This window comes from Equus przewalskii, chromosome X (assembly GCF_037783145.1).
Source record: "Equus przewalskii isolate Varuska chromosome X, EquPr2, whole genome shotgun sequence".
Taxonomy (NCBI): Eukaryota; Metazoa; Chordata; class Mammalia; order Perissodactyla; family Equidae; genus Equus; species Equus przewalskii.
This window is the reverse complement of record NC_091863.1, coordinates 77,363,310-77,383,636: the sequence shown is the minus strand read 5'-3', so window position 1 is coordinate 77,383,636 and position 20,327 is coordinate 77,363,310. Positions and strand designations below refer to the sequence as shown.

The window sequence follows — 20,327 nt, the reverse complement described above, 5'->3', positions numbered from 1 at the left end:
AGTTTCATTGTGGATACGAGACATACTAAAGATTCTGTAACTACAAAATATTGATGAAGTGTGTAAAATAAGTGGGAAAGATAATGGCATTAATGATGACAGGGACCATACCCATTCGATTTTTTCCTAGCTTCTAACCTATTGCCTGCAAAATAATAGGTCTCTGATAAATATGTATTGAATAAGCGAATGAATGAATGGATATAGGATTTGAGAAGAGAGCCATCAAAGGGAATAGTGACTACAGTGGCAAAAGCATGGGGTCAGGAATCAAGAAGGAGTGTTGGGGTTCTGGTCATTGTTTGCCCACCGACTCTGTAATTTTAAATAAATCATTAAATTTATGAGCCTTGATTTCATCATCTATAGACTAGATGATTTCTAAGCAATTTTCCAACTCTAAAATTCAATGATTCTGTGAACTAGGGCAGTGTGTGTAGGAGATGAACTTTAAATTGAGTGTTACAGGGTGGAGCAAAAGGAGTTGATACTTGGGAAGGCAGTACAAGCACTGTCATCATAGAGTAAGCCTAAATGTTCAGTATCTTCTGAAGAAGAGAATTCTTCTTGGGAAGTAATGATGACAAGTTTGTAAAATCAGGGCAGGGTGCTAACAGTGGCAGCCTTTGAGATTTAAGATAATGAGGTGAATTTAATCCTGTAGATAATTGGCTTGGCTTCTGCTTGACTTGGTCCTGTTTTAGACTAGCATCATTGCCTCAGCTCCTTCTCACGGTCCTCCCCCCACCAGATTAACCAAAACTTGTCATAAACCCTTTGACACTCTAATTTGAACTGTTGACCTTTCTCTGGGGAGCAACTTTAGCCCTATGTGATATTTCCCTAGGCCAGTGTCACTCAAAGTGTAGTCTACTGGTGATAACTTGCAAATATGCTAGGATGTATGTTGAAAATGCCAATTTTCAGGTCTTATCCAGACATACTGAATCTGAGTTTCTAAGGGGTGCTATCCAAGAATGCACATTTCAAACAAGTGAACCAGGTGAGTCTTAGGCACAGAGCCAGCATCATGGGCCTACATCCTGAGCAGTCACCCAGGGCCCCACACTCAAAAGTGCCCTGCACTTGGTTTAATGCTCTGCTGTTGTTCTCTTGAGATTCTTAATAATTTTTACCAAGGTGCCCTGCATTTTCATTTTGTGCTGGGCTCCACAAATTATAGAATCAGTACCACATATGAGAAGTGCTAAAGTTTGAGAACCACAGTCCTCATTTGGTCCTTACGTATCCCCAACTTCCTTCCCCTTCTCACTGGCCTGTGTCATAGTGCATCTAGCACTTTACAAAACAGATGGGAATTATGATATCAGCCAACTGGAAATATTGAAATGTTTTTTAGTAGAAGTTTAAATGACAAAAAGGGTGTATTTTTAAAAAAAGTTTAATCTCATGGCAGAGTGAAGTGTGGTTTGTAGAAAATAAAGACTGGAGGTTGGAAGACCAGTTAGGAGGCTATTGTAATAAATCTTACCTGAACTGATAAGAGTTTGAAAAAGAATAGTAGAAATGGAAAGGAAGCAATGAGGTCAAAACCAAAACAGAAGAATTAATGGACATTGGTAATTGATTAGTTACGAGCCCAGAAGAGTTTCCAAATACGGGGGCCTGAATGAATGAAATAGGCGTGTTATGAGGGACATTTGGTTTTGGAAGGATAAAAGACATTCCATTTTTAACACATAATATTTGAGGTTGTGGCAGATAATCTGGGTAGAAAGGGCCCGTTGGAAATTACAAACTAGAACCTGGAGAGTCTTTGAAAAAGAGATAGCACTTGAAGTCATGACAGTAGATGAGTTGGATGGAAACGCTGTAGAAATATAAAGAAAGTGAAAGACTAAACAGACATCTCTTGCTATCCATAGGTGGGAGACAGGAGGAGAAGTGCCGTTAAGGGAGAAGGAAGGAGTCAGCATAGATACTTTAGGAATCTTACATTTGTTTCAGCTTGGAGTTGGCAGAATAGACTGGAAAACCATATGTTCTTTTCAGTTTCATGACTTTGTAAGTCTATCACATTGCCCAAGTATAATTATTATTATATGGTTGAGTACACTCAATATTTTCAAGATGTTAATCTTTCTCTGGTCATCTTCAGTGGTGCATAGCCACACCATTTGTCAGTATCTCTTATGCTGCAGCTTGCCTTAAGAGACTATTTAAAGGAGCGAGAAAAAAAAATCGTATATAGGAGAGGTGATTTGTTACCTAAAAGTCAAAAGAAAGCACACTGGGAATGTGGAGAATCCTTAAAAATAGGGTATAATGTTGACTGGGTAATGCACTTGCTTTGACTCTGTCATGATAGAGTTCAGGTTTAAAAGAATTAATTTACTTTTTGTTAGAAGACATGGGCTACAGGTTTTCTAATCCATTATGGTGGAGCTTTTCATAGGAAGTTTGTTTTGAAATTGCTGTCACACATTTAGTGGTTGGAATTCACAAAATCTCATGCTATCCCACCCACTATGTCTGACAAGGTAAGTTTTTTTTTTGATGAGATCGTTGATCCTGTAGACATTTTTCCATGTTCACTTGAAAACACTGGTCATGACAGAAAGAAAGTCAGACTCAAAAATAAAATAATAAGTTTTCATTTATAATTTGAGCTGTGTCTGTTGCACAGAGAAACAAGTAAATTATATGAAACCTTTTCTGTGATGAGAACAGATCGAGTACTTTAATAATACTTTGCAAATCTTAAAAAGAACTTATGACAGTAATACATCAGCTTTGGAAGCTGTATGAAGCAAAAAATTAATGCCTGCCAAATCAATGCCAGTCTTTTGTCCCAAAGCTAAAATTAGCAAAGACCGTCCAACCCTCTAACAGGTCCAAAAAGAAGAAAGCCCTACCATGTGCTTTAATTAACGCTCCATGTATGTAATTAGCACAACAAATGAAGGTCTCCCAATCACCTTTGGAAATAAAGAAAACTCCTCTCTTAATTAGTCTCTTTATAAAATGTCCCTAATATTTTTATTCTTCATAAGAACTGATTTTCAGTGTAAGAAGTCTAGTATGCTGAAATATGAGAAATATATTCTTTATCGAAGGAACAAAAAGCCCTTGAAAATTTAGAGCAACTTTGAAAAAGCTACTGGGCAGTGCACAGGGAAAAGGCTCAATTATTTTAAGTCACACGAGGAACTGTATTGTTAAGAGTAAGCCAAACTGTCAACAGTCCCACGATGCCTCAACACAATGGGCATCCACCTGAATTAATATTTTAATTTGCCTTGTCCTTAGTAGAGGACATGTGGCAGGCTTCCGTCTTGGCTATGAAATGCTCTGATTTTAATTTTGGTAAACTCTTTAGCAGTCGTCCCATGCTGTATTTGATGGGAGGCTAATTTCCAACATTCCCTTAACAAGGTCTCTTCAATGAGTATGAGATTTTAAAATGAAATTTGCATATCTGCCATGTAGTGATTCAACATCCAGTCTCATTGCTTCTTTGTTGCTGTGAAACATGATGCTGATTAGCGAAAGCATTTCGTTCTATACCTTTCAAGTTTCAGGAGAAACCTGATAGATATGTTTGGATAGATCTGTTATTATGCTAATTTCCTTGTGTTATCTTTGGTTGCCTGGGACCATGGAACAAGAGAATTCACAAATTTTGGAAAATAATAAAATGATTCTCAGCAAGGCAATCCCAGGAACACACTGAGCTGTGAAATTCATCTCAAACTGTACAAATACCTCTGTGTTTGTCCAGGGTCGGGACCACTGATAGGTGGGAGAATGGAAGATGTCCATTTAATGGTAATGTATACTTTTTGCTATTTGAGTAACATTGCCTTATCCTTAAATTTGAAGGCTATAGGAGAAAATGCAAGATATTAGCAAGAGGAAGGACTAGAGGAACATTATACTGTAGAACAGACTGATGGGGAGAATTTAGAAGAAAGGAGGATGTTGCATTAACCTCAGTGGATGGATTGGGGTTTAGATAGGAACCATGTCTGTGAAAATGTAAAACCAGTGGTAGGTCCAGGAAATTCATAGACTGTAACATAGATTTCAAAAATGATTCCCAGGCAGCCGGTCAGTATCAGTAGTAATGCTGAGAGTGATGAGGACGTAGGGGTGTCGTGGAAACATTCTGACCACAGTCTAATTTTAAATCATAGAAGGTAATTCATTGAAACGATCTTATGACCAATCAGAATCAAGGGAGTGAAAATGAACGGGGAACAGGTGAAACTGAAGCTGTGAAAACAAATGCAGTCTGTTGGAGTGACTATAAAGAGACTAGGTTACTTCACCTTTTCAACTTTTGAGGCGCTTTAAGGAAGAACAGTCTGTGTGGGAGGGAGCATTCCTAGATGCCTTTGGGAGCGCCACTTTAGTTTCTTGTAGTGCCATCTGCTGTCTGCACATAGCTCTGTACTGTGGTAACTATTGTTTTGATTACTGTATTTTATTGATATATCGTGAGTGAAATAAAATGAGTGCATTCATTCACCAGCAACTAGGATGAAAGTGTATTATTATTATAAAAGGCTCGAAGGTACTCAGAAGTCCCCGGCCACTTATGTAGTTAATTCAAGCAACATGACTCTCATTTTGCTAACCCATCACTCTCTCTGACAAAAAAATCATTCGTATAAAAGTCTATCTTTCCAGGCAATGAAAATGAACAGGGCAGTTTTCATAATGGCCCCAGTAATAGCAGTGGACTACAAGATTTAAGCCATCCTTCTACAGTGAATAACAAGGAACAAAACTAATGAAACTGATGTATAAACGTGGCTTATATATTTATATACGTTTGTGTGTATATCAACTCCGTTTCCATCTGTAGAAAGAGGAACACCCTTTACAAACTGTTCATTGAATTAATGATTCAAGTTTCTTAAACCATCTCCTTTTTTGCTATTACTTAAATATAGCTGTTGTACAAGAATATGTTCCAGAAAGTCTTGCCCTTTAGGAACAGAACGAGTAGGCTGGCTAATTTATATTTTAAATAAGTGACTTGCGGGAAAATAAAACTTTCTTGGATTTCTCGTTGCTCCTGTAAAAACCTCTAGTCTTCTGTCACAAAGACATCTATACTGTCTAAAGATCGGGGATGTTTGCTTTCACTTCCCCTAGGAACATTTTACTTGAAGTTCACATATCATGACAATTAAATCTGTAGCCACTTGTGTAGTTAATTGCTCTGATTTGAGAGGGACTGATGGTTACAGCCCAAGTGAAGTTCATAGGTGAAGCTCCAAGATGCCAGGAAGCCTGGAGCTCTATCTCCCTAGTTTCCCAGATGTTTCCCCTGGAGACATCTTGAGAACTTGAAAGCTGGAGACATCCGAGGTTTATCTGACTCTTGAGAAGATATTTCTACGTTCCTAAAGATTAAGGTGAGGATCTAGGCTCATTTCCATTCCATCTCAAAGGAGCAAAAGATGTTGTCTACCCTCTCCTTGCGTGAGGAAAGGGGGATTACATCTTTCTTATCTATGATAAACAGAAAAAATCCATTGTTCTCCATCATTTTGCCTATGAAATATGTGCTACTTGAGTAGGAAATTTAACTTGGCTGTCGTTGTCACCCCAGGAGTGAGGCTGAGGGACTTGCTTGTTATTGACTGTAAGATAATTAATAAGAAGTCTGTCTCTGATCCAGAGCACCTTGTTTGAGCATTAATAAGGATGAATATTAAAAACCCAACAGACCGAATGGTCAAACTGACTTTTAAGAAAGGAATAACACCACAGAGATATTCTTTTGAAACTTTCCAGATTTAATATGGGGCACTGTCCGAGGGATTGTAGCATCCTATATAATTGTAGTGGTTTGTGCATAGCTCCTGTAGTGACAGAAATTGGTGGAACTTACTATATACCACAGAAAGAGAGGCTTTATAGAAGCTGTGTTGTAGCCTTTATCATTTAATCTACAAAGCTTCTGTTAAGGTGAGAAATTTAAAAATCAACTAGTTGATTGGACTGGACAACTAATCCAGAAATTCCAGAGCCCATTGTTTCCCACAGAAAGAGTATCGTGAATAGTTATTTACCCCAGGTTTTTCAGTTTACCTCATAAGTACACACTCAACCTCAGTGTCTCAAAGTTTTATAATGTAAATGTAGTTCTGTTTGTGTAAGAGAATCTATCATTTAATAGTTTATATAGAATTTATAGATTATTAACACTTTATAAATTGCCTTGAAATTGATTAGCACATTAAGTCTTTGCAACAGATGTATGAGGTAAGCATTGATTCCCATTTCCAAGATGGAGAGACTGAGCTAAGAGAGGTGACAAGGCTTACCAAAGTGACAGAGTTTGAGAGCCTGGCCTGAATCCACGATTTCAGCCTCCCAGTCTGTATCTGTCTCAGTCACAAGATAGCTCCTTGTCAGCTTCTTAGAAAATTCTAAATTTTTGTAGCAGCTTATGGAAATATTTTCTGCAGTATTTATATATGTAGGCTTAAAAATGCAATAGAATTCAGGATTATGATGAGAGTGGACAGTTTAAAAAAAAGTTAAGCAACTCTTTTGGCACCCTGATAAGGAGTACCCCAGAATGGACATTTTGTTGAACTCCATACTAAACTTTAATTAGTGCCTTCTGTTGATAGAAACCAGAAAAAATTATTTCTTTAGATCTTGAGATACTCCATTTTGCTGGTTTCATCATTGTTAAAATGATTAATTTAGCTGCTTCCGCTGAGAAGTAATTTTCAGTGAAAGAAGAAGTTGCAAGTTCATAACTTCGGTGAAAGATTGTCCACTTTACCTTGCTTTTAAGTCTTTTTCTGTAGTTTCCATAGCACCGACTACATAGAATTGTTAGGAGATGGAGTGGATATTGGTTGTAGCCTACCTATCACCTGTTCCAGAAACACTCCATGTTTCTGACGGAACCGCATTTTGTTTAGGTGTCCTCCTGAGGCACGTGTAGGTGAAGGATCCTCCTACACTCCCTTCTTCCCCTTTATTCTTCACACGTGTTCCCCCAATAAATCTCTTGCACGTACAGTTCCATCTTGCTTTCTGCTTCTCAGAGGAGCCACACTGACACAGACATGAATATAGAAGCGTGTAATCCATGTTGCCATTGGAAGCCTTCCTAGAACCAAGGAGCAGAAGCTGTAGGATGAAGCTGACATCTTGGGCAGCAATGGAAAAGTGATGATGTCAGTAAAAGGCTGAATCGACCAATCTGAATTTGTCTTATTTCTGAACTAAGTATTATTGTGAATTCTCATTTCCGTATTGTGTGTGAGTTTAAATGTTGTCTGTTACTTGCAGCCAAAATAGAGAAGTTTGTAGAGTGCTTAGCAGAGTGTATGAACATAGTAATTGAGGAAGTTTAGTGTATGGTTAAAAAAATGGACTGTAGACGCACACTGCTTGGGTTCAAATTCCAGATCCACTGCTGACTAGGAATCTTATCTTGGGCAAGTAATTTAACTTTACTTTCCTCATTTTTAAAATGGAGCTAATAATGGTATCTACCTCACACAGTCATTAGAAGGATTAAATGAATCATATGTAGAAGGCTTTGAACATGTCAAGCACAGACGTATGTATCAATGTTGATTAGTAGTAGTACAGTAGGAAGTGCTCAACTGCTGCTAATAGTACTTATTATTTTTACGTTATTATTATTCTGAATATTATTCTGACTGTAACCTATAATTCAGTTCAAATGATGAAGTCATGTATATGAAACCCTAAGCTATTTTGATGAGTTTCTATATAGTCTATAGATTTTTCCCCTTTCTTCAGGTAATTTCCAGTTCATTACTGGTAAGTAATCATGAATGGTGCAAAGATATAAACTTCTGACTCAAAAGAATGTATGAATGTGGTTTAGTATTAATAAAACAGATACATTCAACTCGACGGATAGCAGTAAATCATTTGTAAATTATTAACAGTTAATTTTTCTGTATTTGTCTTAATTAGCAAAAGAGTATTTAACCAAGAAGGTATCTGAGTAGCCAAAATCTGTATCCTGTATTTGCTTCGAGGAAGACGAAAGTAAGCATTTGATCATTACCTTATTTTTAAATTTAATTCGAAATAATTTCAAACTTACAAAAATCACTGTAGGAATAGTACCAAGAATTCCCATTATCCTTCACACATATTCACCAATTGTTTCCGGTTTGTCACTTGCCCTTTATCATGTTTTCTCTTAGATAATAGGCATAATACTACTATCTAGCATACACTTTATATTCAAATTTTGCCATTTGCCCCAATAATGTCACAGTAATGTCTTTTTCAGCAATGCAGGCTGACACATTGCATTCAGTTGTCATGTGACTTTATTCTCCTTTAATTAGCCTGTTACCTCAGCCTTTCTTTGTCTTTTATCATATTGATATTTTTGAAGATTATAGGCCATATCTTTTGTAAAGTGTACCTCAATTTGTATTTATCTGATGCTTGCTTGTGATTATATTCAAGTCATGCCTTTTTGGCAGGAATAACATAGAAGAAATATTGTGTCCTTTAAGGTACATCGCATTTCTTTTCAGCAGTGATGTTCACTTTGGTTTTAAGATGATGCCTGCCAGTTTGCTCCACTGTCAAGTTTGTAGTATATAATTTGTGGAGAAATGCTTTGATGCTATGTAAATACAGTATATTGTTCCTTATATATCACGCAATAGTTTTAATGCCTATCGACAATTCTCAGAATAAATTATTAGCGTGATGGTTGCAAATGGTGATTTTCTAACGTCATCTTTTTTATCATCACTTTTTTTTTATATGAAAGGCATTCAAACATACTTCGCTATATGATTTTCCAGTCCCTAGCAGATGATAAGCAACAAATTAGAAGGGAGGATGTTCAGAAAAAAAGGAAGACACACTGACAGCATAAGTGGCAGCTTACAGTGGAAAAGAAGAAAGAAAAAACATAATGACAAAATCTAAGAACTTAAAAAGTAGAGCAGTATGCGTGTGCCTCTGAGTTGAACACTTTGGGTCATAGTTTATTCCCTTCTTTAGCCACAGAAAACATAAAAACTCCCCACTGCAGCTGCAAATAGTTGGCTTAGGAAATTCCCCTAGGCTGTTTCCAACCTCTTGCTTTGAATGTTTACCCCACAGTTTCCATCGTGTTGATTTTATGCCCAGAATTTCCCTCTGTTTGGATTTGGATAGTTTGCATGATGTGGTGATTTAGCTTGTTTCCAAGGTGAAACATTTGAAATTTCACCTTGAGCTCCAGGCGCTGCATCCTCTAAGGTAAGTGATGCCCACGTCTGCGCTTGGAGAGTAGCCTTCAGCCTAAGCCTGTTTCCCTTGTTCCTACTTCTCTGAAGATGAGACAGAGCACTCTGATGTCATTTAGTGAGAGGTCATATAAACTTACACCCTTCAGTAACCTCTAAGGTCACCTAGAGGTCACTTATTATAGACCAATGTAATACTTAACAAAGTACAAATTAATTACTAATAACCAATACATTAGTTAATATATACTTACTAATGATTAATGATTAGTGAATTAATAGAAAATGACCCTGAGGCATTGAGAAACACATATTCAACATAATTTATTTAATAAAAAGGAAAAAGTGCAGGGCCGGCCTGGTTGCACAGTGGTTAAGTTTGCACGTTCAGCTTCTGTGCCCCGGGGTTCACCAGTTCAGATCCCAGGTGCAGACATGGCACTGCTTGGCAAGCCATGCTGTGGTAGGCGTCCCACATATAAAGTGGAGGAAGATGGGCATGGATGTTAGCTCAGGGCTAATCTTCCTCAAAAAAATAAAATAAAAAATAAAAAATAAAAAAAAGTACAGTGTGTATGTTTATATATATGAACAAAAAAAGAATTATTTTTTTTTTGGTGAAGAAGATTGGCCCTGAGCTAATATCTGTTGCCAGTCTTCCTCTTTTTGCTTGAGGAAGACTGTTGCTGAGCTAACATCTGTGCAATCTTCCTCTATTTTATGTGGGATGCTGCCACAGCGTGGCTTGACAAATGGTGCTAGGTCTGTGTCTGGGATTTGAACCCGTGAATCCTGGGTCACTGAAATGGAGTGTGTGAACTTAAGCACTATGCCACCAGGCCAGCCCCCAAAATAGAATTATTTTATATGCTTTTACACTTAAAAATATAATGAATACTTTTAGTTATTTTTACTGTCTCCATGGTATTCATCAAATAAATGAATAATTTATTCAGTTAATCATAAATGGTTGAATGTTCAGATTGTTTCCAATTTTTCATAATTGCAAGTAGTGTTGGGAAGAACTATTCATAAACAAATATAAATAAATAATGTTATTTCCTTGAAACTCATAAAAGTAGAATATGTGGATTAAAGGGAATGGACAAGTCCAGGAACTTTTTTTTGCACGGCCAGCGTACCCTTCAGAAAGAGGCACTCATTTCTGATAATCCCAGCTGTGTGCCCTCAGCATAGAGTGTTAACATGATTTTATATTTGTAATTTAATAACTAAGATATTTTTATTTCTATCACCAGTGAATTGTTTTCAAGTGTTTATTGATATTTGAATATCTTCCTTTTCATTTTCGTAGTTATGTCTTCTCTCCATTTTTGAGCCCTTATGTTCTTTTTCCTTACTGATTTATGAGAGTCCGTTATAAATTAAGGAGATAAATACATCCTCAGATCTGTGCATGTATTCTTTTATATCTGATAGTAGAGTATTGAATTTTTTTTCCTGGACATTTTGTAGCTTCAACATTAAGTATTTTACATGACTTGTTGTGCCTGTTTTAAATAGGGCATTTCCTTCCATTATGATTTTATTCAGTATATATATTTTTATATATTTTTACGCTCACCAGCCGCCTTCCTAAACTCTCATATCTATTTTAATAGTTTCGTCCAATTGATTCTCATAAAGTTTCTAGGTAGACAATCATACTATTGTAGGAGAGGAGGAACTATTCCTCTACTTTCTAGGTCCTTCTGGCTGGTGTAAGAATTAAATTGACATGAGACAGAATAACAGGAGAAAGTCAAACAAAGTTTAATAATGTGTACATGGGAGAAACAGGAAAACTGAGCAACTCGCCCAAAGGGTGAAAGCCACTACCTTAAATACCATCTTTAGCTAAGGACAAAGGAGGATGTTGGGGGTAGTGGCTTAGGACTTCAAGGGGAGGAAGGCAATTCACATGGAGATGGAAAAGCAAATGTTTGGTAAACAAATGTTTTCCATGCCTTGTAGAGACAATGGAACATGGAGAGGACTTTGATCAAATGGGCCTTGCTGGGTTCCTCCCTGTCTCCCACACCTAGTTCATACTTTACTAGAGTTCTCTATGCGGATACCTCCTTCCTGGAACAGGCCTTCTGTCTTAAATACTTTTAGGCAGTTAGGGGGAGGGTCAAAGTTTCTTCCTTAGTCTTTTGTTTTTATAAATAATCAAGCCAAAGAGACGTATTTTGGCTGGCAAATTCTGATCCCCCACATTATCTATGAACAGTAGCTAATTTGCCTCTGTGGGGGAGGAAAAATAATTTTCCCTTAACCCTTCTAGCTTCTTGGCTGAGACACTCCTGTAATAAAAAGACAGATTAACAGAAAAAAACCCTAAAGTTTGATAACATGTATACCTCCTGTATACAGGGGAGATACCCAGGAAAACTTGAATAACTCTTCAAAATGGCCCAGGCCACCACCTTAAATACCATCTTTAGTTAAAGACAAAAGAAAGATGTTGGGGTTGGGGAGCCAGTGATGGGAGGTGACCAGGAAAAGCACAGTAAACAAGCATAAGGTTGTTATTCAGATTTAAGTTGTTGCCTTCTCCATTGATAAAAGTTTCTAGAGATTTAGTGATCCTTCTCTTGTTTGTACAATACAGAGAGGGAGACTCCCTTACAAATGGAGATTTCCCTTATAAATAAAAATGTCCCTTACAAAACGGTAACTCCTACTTGGTTTTCAGTGCTTCTCCTGTGCCTGCAGTTTCTTAAAAATAACCAGCTTAGAATAATCCTTATGCTAAAGAGGCATATTTTGGGGTGGTATATTCTGCTTCTCTTCACTATATTCTTCTCAATGCCCATTTGGTTTAGTTGCTCTTAATCACATCAGTACAGTTGGGTATTGTTCAATGCTGTGATCCCAGTTGAAACTGAAGTGTTCTTTTCACATTTCAGAAGGTGTTTGGAATTTTGTCCACATTTTCCCTTTTCTCAATATACTCCATTTTATTTTTATGTAGGAACATTAATATTTTCAAACATAAGAAATGCAGCCAAATAAAACAGCTGATCAACAGATTTGGGTTCAAAGAGTCAGCTTCCAGTTCTGCCGCATAGAATGTATATTTGGGAATGATGTGACTATAGCTACCATGTAAATTGAGGTTCTAAGGAAAGTCCTTACTTGTATCGTTCATATTCTGTTTTTATAAATATTTTATTTGAGAAGCATAAGAAAATCTTTGAAATAATGCTTCTAGGATCATAAGCATCCAAATGGTAAAGGGTACTTTGTTTTTGAAAGTGTGTCTACGATTTTAACTGCCTTTAGCTCTCAAGTTACATTTGGGAAATTTGTATCTGACTGTAATTTTCTTCTTTCAACTACGGCAATCAACATTTTGGCAGAGTGTTTGAAACTTGATTTGCAGTTTATGTGCATTTTTAAGGCATTGCTTGCTTGCTTTCCCTCTCTCCCTCCTGCCTCTTTCCCACCTCTCTCCGTTTTTTCTTTCCTTCCTTTTTTCTTTCCTTTCTTATGCTTCCCTTGCCCCAGATTTCAGGTAATGCAGGGACATAGTCTTAAAAGTAGCTTGGCGCTATGATTATATGAATTATATTTATCCATTTTTGCCGTAAAGTGATTAAAACCCTTGACAATTGATTGCCAGTGTGTTACTCATGCATAGTGGCCTGAGATGATGAGAAGAGGGGAGACAGGGAGAGAGGAGCGAGGGAGAAGAAGGGAGAGAGAGAACGAGGGAGAAAAGGAGAGAGAGGGAGAGAAAGACAGTGGGAGGGAGAAAGAGAATGAGAGAATGAAAGAGAGGAAAACAGTGAGCCTGATTTTCTATTCTAATTTTCTTGAAAGTTGTAAGGTAGCATATCCTAATGGGAAGTGAAATACATTGGGAAACCTGAATTCAAAGTTCAGCCTTATTGCAAGCTTACTATGTAGTGTAGGTAGGTCACTTCAGCTGTCTGGGGTTCAGTTTACTCATCTATAAAAAATGGAGGGACTTTTCATCTCTAAGGCCACTAGAATGTAAATTCCATGAGGACAAAAATTTTGTCTCTTTTGTCCTCTGATGTATCTCTGGCACCTGGAACAGTGTTTAGCACAGTGTAGATGCTCCAAAAATATTTGTTGAATGAATAAAATCCTTTCTAATTCTATTGTTCAATAATAACTGTAATTGTTCAAGAAAAGATATATAAAGCAGTAGTATGGCAATGGTAAATGTAAACTGGGGGTGAAATAATGTTTTTGCATACTCTCTCCCAACACACAGCCCCCAGCACCTCAAAGATGTTAATTATAGTGGTGCTTTGATAGTAGATGCTATAGGAGAGGAAGAAATTTTCTTCTGCTTTCTAGGTTCTTCTGGCAGGGCTAAGAATTAAATCAATGTGAAGTGAAACAGATTGACAGGAGATAAGCAAACAAAGTTTAATAACATGTATACATGGGAAAAACCCAGGAAAACTGAGTAACTCACCAAAATGGCCGAAGCCACCACCTTTAATACCATCTTCAGCTGAAGACAAAGGAGGATGTTGGTGGTCGTGGTTTGGGACTTCAAAGGGAGGAAGGCAATTCACATGGAGATGGAAAAGCAAATGTTTGGTAAACAAATGTTTGCCATGCCTCACAGAGATAATGGGACATGGGGAGGACTTTGATAAAATGGGCCTTGCTAGGTTCCTCCCTGTCTCCCACGCCTAGTTCATATTATACTAGAGTTATCTGTGGTGATAGCTCCTGCTTGGAACAGGCCTTCTATCTTAAATTCTTTTAGGCAGTTAGGGGAGAAGGTCAAAGTTTCTTCCCGAGTGTTTTGTTCTCAAAAATACGCCAAAGTGACACATTTTGGGTTGGCGAATTCTGCTCCCCTACAGTGCCTAAGGATTTATATTTCCTCCCTTTATGCTCCTATGAAAGAATTATACATTAAAAGAGGCAGTGTGCTCAGGAAACTTCTTTTCTAGTCCTGGATTTCCCGCTAACTAGCTGCATGATTTGGTCAAGTCTTTTAACTTGTTCAGAATTTTTTTCCCCCCAAGATGAAAAAATTGGTATTGATTAGATTCCTTTGATCATCCATTTATTCATCCCTCCATTCATTGAACGAACATTTGTGCAATGCCAGTGTATGTAAGGGATTGAGATGAATAAAGCAACTAATTTATCAAATCATTGAATCTCTAAAATTCTGTGACTGTAACAAGTGTCTTTGGAGGTACAGACATTAAAAAGGAATTACTAAATTATTTCCTGAATTTAGCTTTATAATTTTCAATTATATTTTATTTCAGATGGAAAATGAGTTATGATGTTTATGTTAGTTGCTTAGACTCCTACCTTTATTTATTTTTTAATCAGGAGAATAGAAATTAATTAAGCTATTTCAGCTATTCCCTTTAGCAAGGACTACGTCTTGATTATAGTGCACATTAGCTTTTTCTGTTGGATTTATTCAATGGTGGTTTTTAAATATCTAATTATAATAAACCCCAATATTATGTATCAGCACACTGCTATAAGCAGAGCTTGTATTATCACAGTGTATTTCTTGCAAGTTTTCTTTTTTTCTCACCTCAGAGTGGAAAAGAAATACTGGCATTTTCTAAAATGTTCTCTCCTCAGTGATTCTATGTGTGAGTATAAAATGGTTATAATTTCTCTTACTTTTGTGGTATGAAAAGGGAGGAAATATAACTTGATTTCTCATACGTACATTTGGCTTCTATATGGATATCTTAGGAGGATGATAGTGCTTGGCCCGATCCATTTATGACCCACAGGCCCTTTCTTTATATCTGAAAGACTGCACTTTAATGTTCTTATTTGGTGTCACTTATTGCACTGTGTTGTTATTCTGCTTTTTTTTTTTTTTTTGAGGAAGATCAGCCCTGAGCTAACATCTGCTGCCAATCCTCCTCTTTTTGCTGAGGAAGACTGGCCCTGAGCTAACATCCATGCCCATCTTTCTCTACTTTATATGTGGGACTCCTACCACAGCATGGCTTGCCAAGCAGTGCCATGTCTGCACCCAGGATCCGAACCGGTGAACCCCGGGCCGCTAAGGTGGAACATGCGCACTCAACTGCTGTGCCACTGGGCTGACCCCTTATTCTGCTTTTTGCATGAGCTTGTAAATTCAAGCTGAGCAATTATATCTCAGAATGTTGCTTCACAGTGTGATCTTCCTGCAGCTCCAGGTTCCTGTCTTTTGGCTACAACATTACATTGCTTAAGTTTGGACGTCAGTGGGTTCTTGGTGCTCATGCTACTGCTAGGGTGGGTCAAACATTCTTCAAATGATTTGGTAATGAGCTTGAGCTCCTTTTGCTTAAAGTTGTCCATATTTTTGACTTCTGACTTGATTTTCTTTAAAGAAAGAGCTATTTGTATGTGGACAAAGAGAAAACATATATTACTTTGGGTATTTGACTTGGAGATTCATGTGGGAGGCCTAGGGATGGGCACAATATTTTGGAGAACCCGACGATAATGGTGAAATATGATTAAGATTCATGAAGGGAGAGGCTTGGCTCCTTCATTAAGTGCATAAATATCTTTTATTACAAGTTTTGGGTTCAGAGCTGTTCTAGTGTTGTAGAAGATAAATGAATGAATTTAACTAGAATCCAAATTTGACAATGCAATTAATATAAAAGAAGATAAAGCCTAGATGTAATTAACTATAAATCAAGACTGAAAAATATAAGTGATAAAAAAGAGGTGCATGTAAGTGCTCAAGAAGTGCGGAAGATGAAGACAGAATTTCTAGTGAAGGGATCAGAGGAGGCATGGGGAAATGGCACTGGGCTTTGATTTTGGACTTTGAGTGGGTGTTGAGGTACAATCCAGATGGGGAGTAATGTGACCAAAGGTACAGAAATAAGGAAGCACAGGGCATATCCTGGAAACAGTGACTAAAAGTAAGGTAGTCTTACCACTAACCTTTGAAGTGTTTTGGCATTTGTCCATTTTTAAAATCTACCACGACTCGTTGGAAATGGCATAGATGTCTCTCAACTTCTGAGATGCCAGACGTGAACTCAAATTCCCTTCCAGCTCTAGAAAGAGCAGTTTCTTCTGTTCAAGTTTGATTTTTTCCACCTATCATCTTCCTCCTATTTTTTCTGCTTTCTCTGAAGTGATATCCTTGTTCCACTAGCTGAACCAGATCTTCTGTTTCTTTGTTTCTAATGCTCATCTCCAGTGCTTTATACACATATGTCTCTCCCACAGTAAAAATAAAACAAATTCCTCTATGTATGGTTTTCACTTTCTCTTCTTTCTTTAAAAGGTAGAGTTACCAAGGTAGAGTCTTCACTTGGTGTCTCCATTTTCTTCCCTTATATTTACTCCTCAACTCCCTGCCACCTGACTCCCTTACTCATGGCTCCATTGAAACTGCGTGGCCAATGGAAATTAGGTGGAAATATTGTATGTAGTTTTCAGAAAGCACTCTTATAGGAAAGAAGTATTCCTCTTCTTCTTCCTTCCTCATGCTTGCTGGAATGCAGGTCTGATGGTTGGAGCTCAAGCAGTTATCTTGGACCATAAGGTAAAAGCCATGGCTTGGGAATGATGGAGCAGCACATAGAAGAAGCTTATATCCTTCATGACTTTGAGAAGCTACTCCAGCTGCCCTGAACTGTCTGCCTTTGGAAAGAGAAACTTCTTTTTGTTTAAGCTACTCTTATTTTGGATTTTCTGTCACTTTTTGCCAAACTTACTCCTGACTAACAAAATTGGTAAAATTAACCATTCTTATGGCTTGTATTCTTACTTATGTATCAGTGATTCCCAAGTCAAGATCTCTGTCTTTCTGTTGAACTTCAAGAGCTTCAAGACTTCCTGCTGAATTTATCCACATGCATGACCATGCACATCTCAAATTCAGCATGTTTAAAGATGTTTACCGATAAAGTGATTTTTTCCAAATCCCTTCCTCTGTTTCCAACCGCCATGAATGTAATAAAGAGCAGACATCAGACAGGAATTATAAACCCGACCAGCCCCTGAGCTTATCTGTCTCTTCTTCTTAGTCTTCACTATTATAGTCTTAGTTTGAGCCCTGGTCATCATTGTCTTGCAGTACTTCCATAATCTTCTAAGTAATCTATCTGCTTCAAATCTTGCCACATCTTTAATCTATTTACTAATCTGATAGCACAGTTACATTTCTAAAACAGAAATCTGTTTATTTCCGAAAGAAATCTTACTGTGCATAAAATTCTTCAATGGCTCCACGCTGCCAACTGGATGAATTAGCTGCTGCTTAGATAACATGCGAGGCCGTCCATGATCTGTATCCCTCCCAACTCTCCAGCTTTTTCTCTACTCAAGTGCCTTCCTGTTGCACATTATTCTGTCAACATTTTTTTCCTCTGCCTTGAATACTTTTCCCCGCCTTCCGTTCTATATTTAAACTTTTAATCGAATAACAATATCTCCGTTCAGTTCTATTTTTAGGTCCTCTGTGAAGACTTTCTCACCAACCGCGGGAGATATCAACCATTCCCTTAGGTATGGCTCACTTCACTCTCAGCCTTCTAGCCTAATGTCCATGACACTTGAAGATAATTGAGAGTAAAGACTAGGTCATATTCATCTCTGTATACGCAACCCTTACTAAGGCGCCTGACACAAGTGTGTACCTAATAAATATTTATTTTATTAATTAATTGAGTGGATTATAGTAGCATTAGAAATGAGAAATAATTTTAATTAGAGGGATATGAAAGAGGTAAAATCAGCAGGGCTTAATAACTGATTGGGTGAAGGAGGTAAGGGAAAGAGAGAGGCCAAAGATTACCCTGATATTTTAAGCCTCAATAATGAAAAGGTGTAGATATGCATGAGGAAAATATGGAATGCAGGGAGGAGCAAGTTTGGGATGGAGGATGAGGTCTACTTTGGGCATCTTGAGTTTGATATGCTGATGGTGTAGACAAATGAGAGTTGGATGAAAATGTCCTGGAGTGCCATTAGACTCCCTGCACAACTAAAAGATCCTCTTAGCGGATTATTGGTGGACATCACAGGATGTAACTGATCATTTTAGGCTGAGAGAAAACAGTAGGAACCGCAAGATCCGTAAGACTAAAAAACACGAGACAAGATTCAAGGACGGACTAGGAAACAAACGTGATTGGGATTAAATAGGCTGGTTTCATCCAACACGTAGGGCTCTCCACCACTGTATCAGATTCACGTGGATAGCCACTGTTTCAGACGTTGATCTATATCAAAAGGGACTGTTGTAGTTTGGAACAATTGCTTATATCTGATCCCAAGACACTTGATAGCTAACCTCCAAACCTTTCTGTCAATAATGAGAATATAAAGGATTTGTTAAAAGCCCCCTTCTCCTAACATGAATAAATTCATTTATCAAAATTTATTGAAAAAGCTTGACAGTACAATCATAAGATGAGAACCAGAAACATCAAGAAAACCACAGATTGCTGATTAGGGCTTCATGTGCATCTCTTTCTGGCAAAAATGCTAAAGTAAGTAAAAACATATAAAGGTCTTCATAGTAGTAGTATTCTTCACCTTATTTTAAGAAAGAAAGAAGGAAAGCAAAGAAGCAGACAATCTCCGTTACCTCCTAGGCATTATTCACAGAAACCTATACAGCAACCTGCCAGGAGGATGTCTTCTCAGAATTATTGTCATTTTTTGATGAGAATGTCTGAAAAGTCAATCTCCAAATTGAGCCAGAATTTAATAAATGAATTCAATGAACTAAATGTTTACCCAGCGTGCTAAATCCTGAGGCTAAAAATGAAAATAGACACATTCCCTGCTCTCAGGGAACTCACAATTGAGTGGAGGAACTCTCTGCCTGGGTATAGACTTTCAAAGCCAGTCTTATCTCAAGAAGACACTTGCAGAAGGGCAATTATGCACAGATATAACAGAATCATTGAGCTTTTGTTCAGAGCGCTGAGTTTCAGAGCACTGACTATACCAAATGACATGAAAACTCCTCTGATTGTTGAACTGTTATCTTTGGGGAAAATCATTGACCCATAAAAGCATGCCTGAGTATAGGTCTCAGCCTTGCTTGAGGGTTAGTAAAAACAGCAGTTCCAAATAACTCGGAAAAGTCCACACTCATGCTAGCAAATAGATTCTGTGCTATTGGTAGGGCAGAGTGCTGGAAAAATTTTTAAGTGAAGCTAAATAGATCAGGGAGCAGTAATTTCTGAAGTTCCCAGCTAGTGATTTTTGAGATATTTTGGATTACCTAGATAAATTAGCTGTCTATCTTGATTAGCTGGATAAATCCACCATGAGCTAGATATATGTTTTCAGGTAATCATACTTTATTACCATCCAATATGGATGGTTTCTTCCTTATCATGTCACTGTCAAAGGAAGAGGCCAGAATCAGGGAGTTCAGGATCAGAAAGGTCAAAGAAAATTAAACACAAGGAGTTGCTAGGTATCAGACAATAAGCTGGGGATAAAAACAAGAATGAGCGTTGAGGAAACAATATCTACCATTTATTGAGGCATTTTCCCAAGTCTTGAACATATCATCTCATTTATTTTCACTTTGCCTCATTTAAAAAAATTTGACAGGTGATACAACTGGATTAGAGTGGTTAAATAATTTGCCCGAAGTCTGTAACTGCTAATTGGTGTTAGTGAGATTCAAATCTGAATCTATCTGACACTGAAGCCATTGCTCCTAACCAGTGTCGACGCAAATAATCCATAATCAATCTATAAATCAAAATTGGAGTGAGTTTATTATGAGCCAGGTCTGAGGACTATAGCCTGCGGCCTTCCTTCCCCAAGGGAGGAAGGGCATCAAAGAAGTAGGGTATAGAGAGTAGTTGTATACCATCTTGGAATAAAGAGCATACATCACACATGACAGGAATATCTCTTTGACTACTGTCACGAGATGCTTAGCTGGCACAGCAGGTTGTCAGTCAGCAGGTCAGTGGTCACAAGGTGAGCACAGCAGGTCGATAATTAATCCTTAGTTTCCAAGAAGAGATGCTTATCCTTAAAGAAATGCCGATATGGGGGCAGTAGTTACATCCCAATCTTTAAGGCCATCATTCTTTTCTTTGGGACATAGCAAATGTTTAAAGCAGGTACATG

General features: G+C 37.6%; 1 long non-coding RNA gene across 5 annotated transcripts in view; it reads left to right on the top strand.

Annotated features, from left to right (window-relative positions):
- LOC139080947 (uncharacterized) overlaps positions 1-20,327 on the top strand; it is a 716,757-nt gene that overhangs the window by 265,037 nt on the left and 431,393 nt on the right. The gene's annotated exons all lie outside the window — the stretch shown is intronic.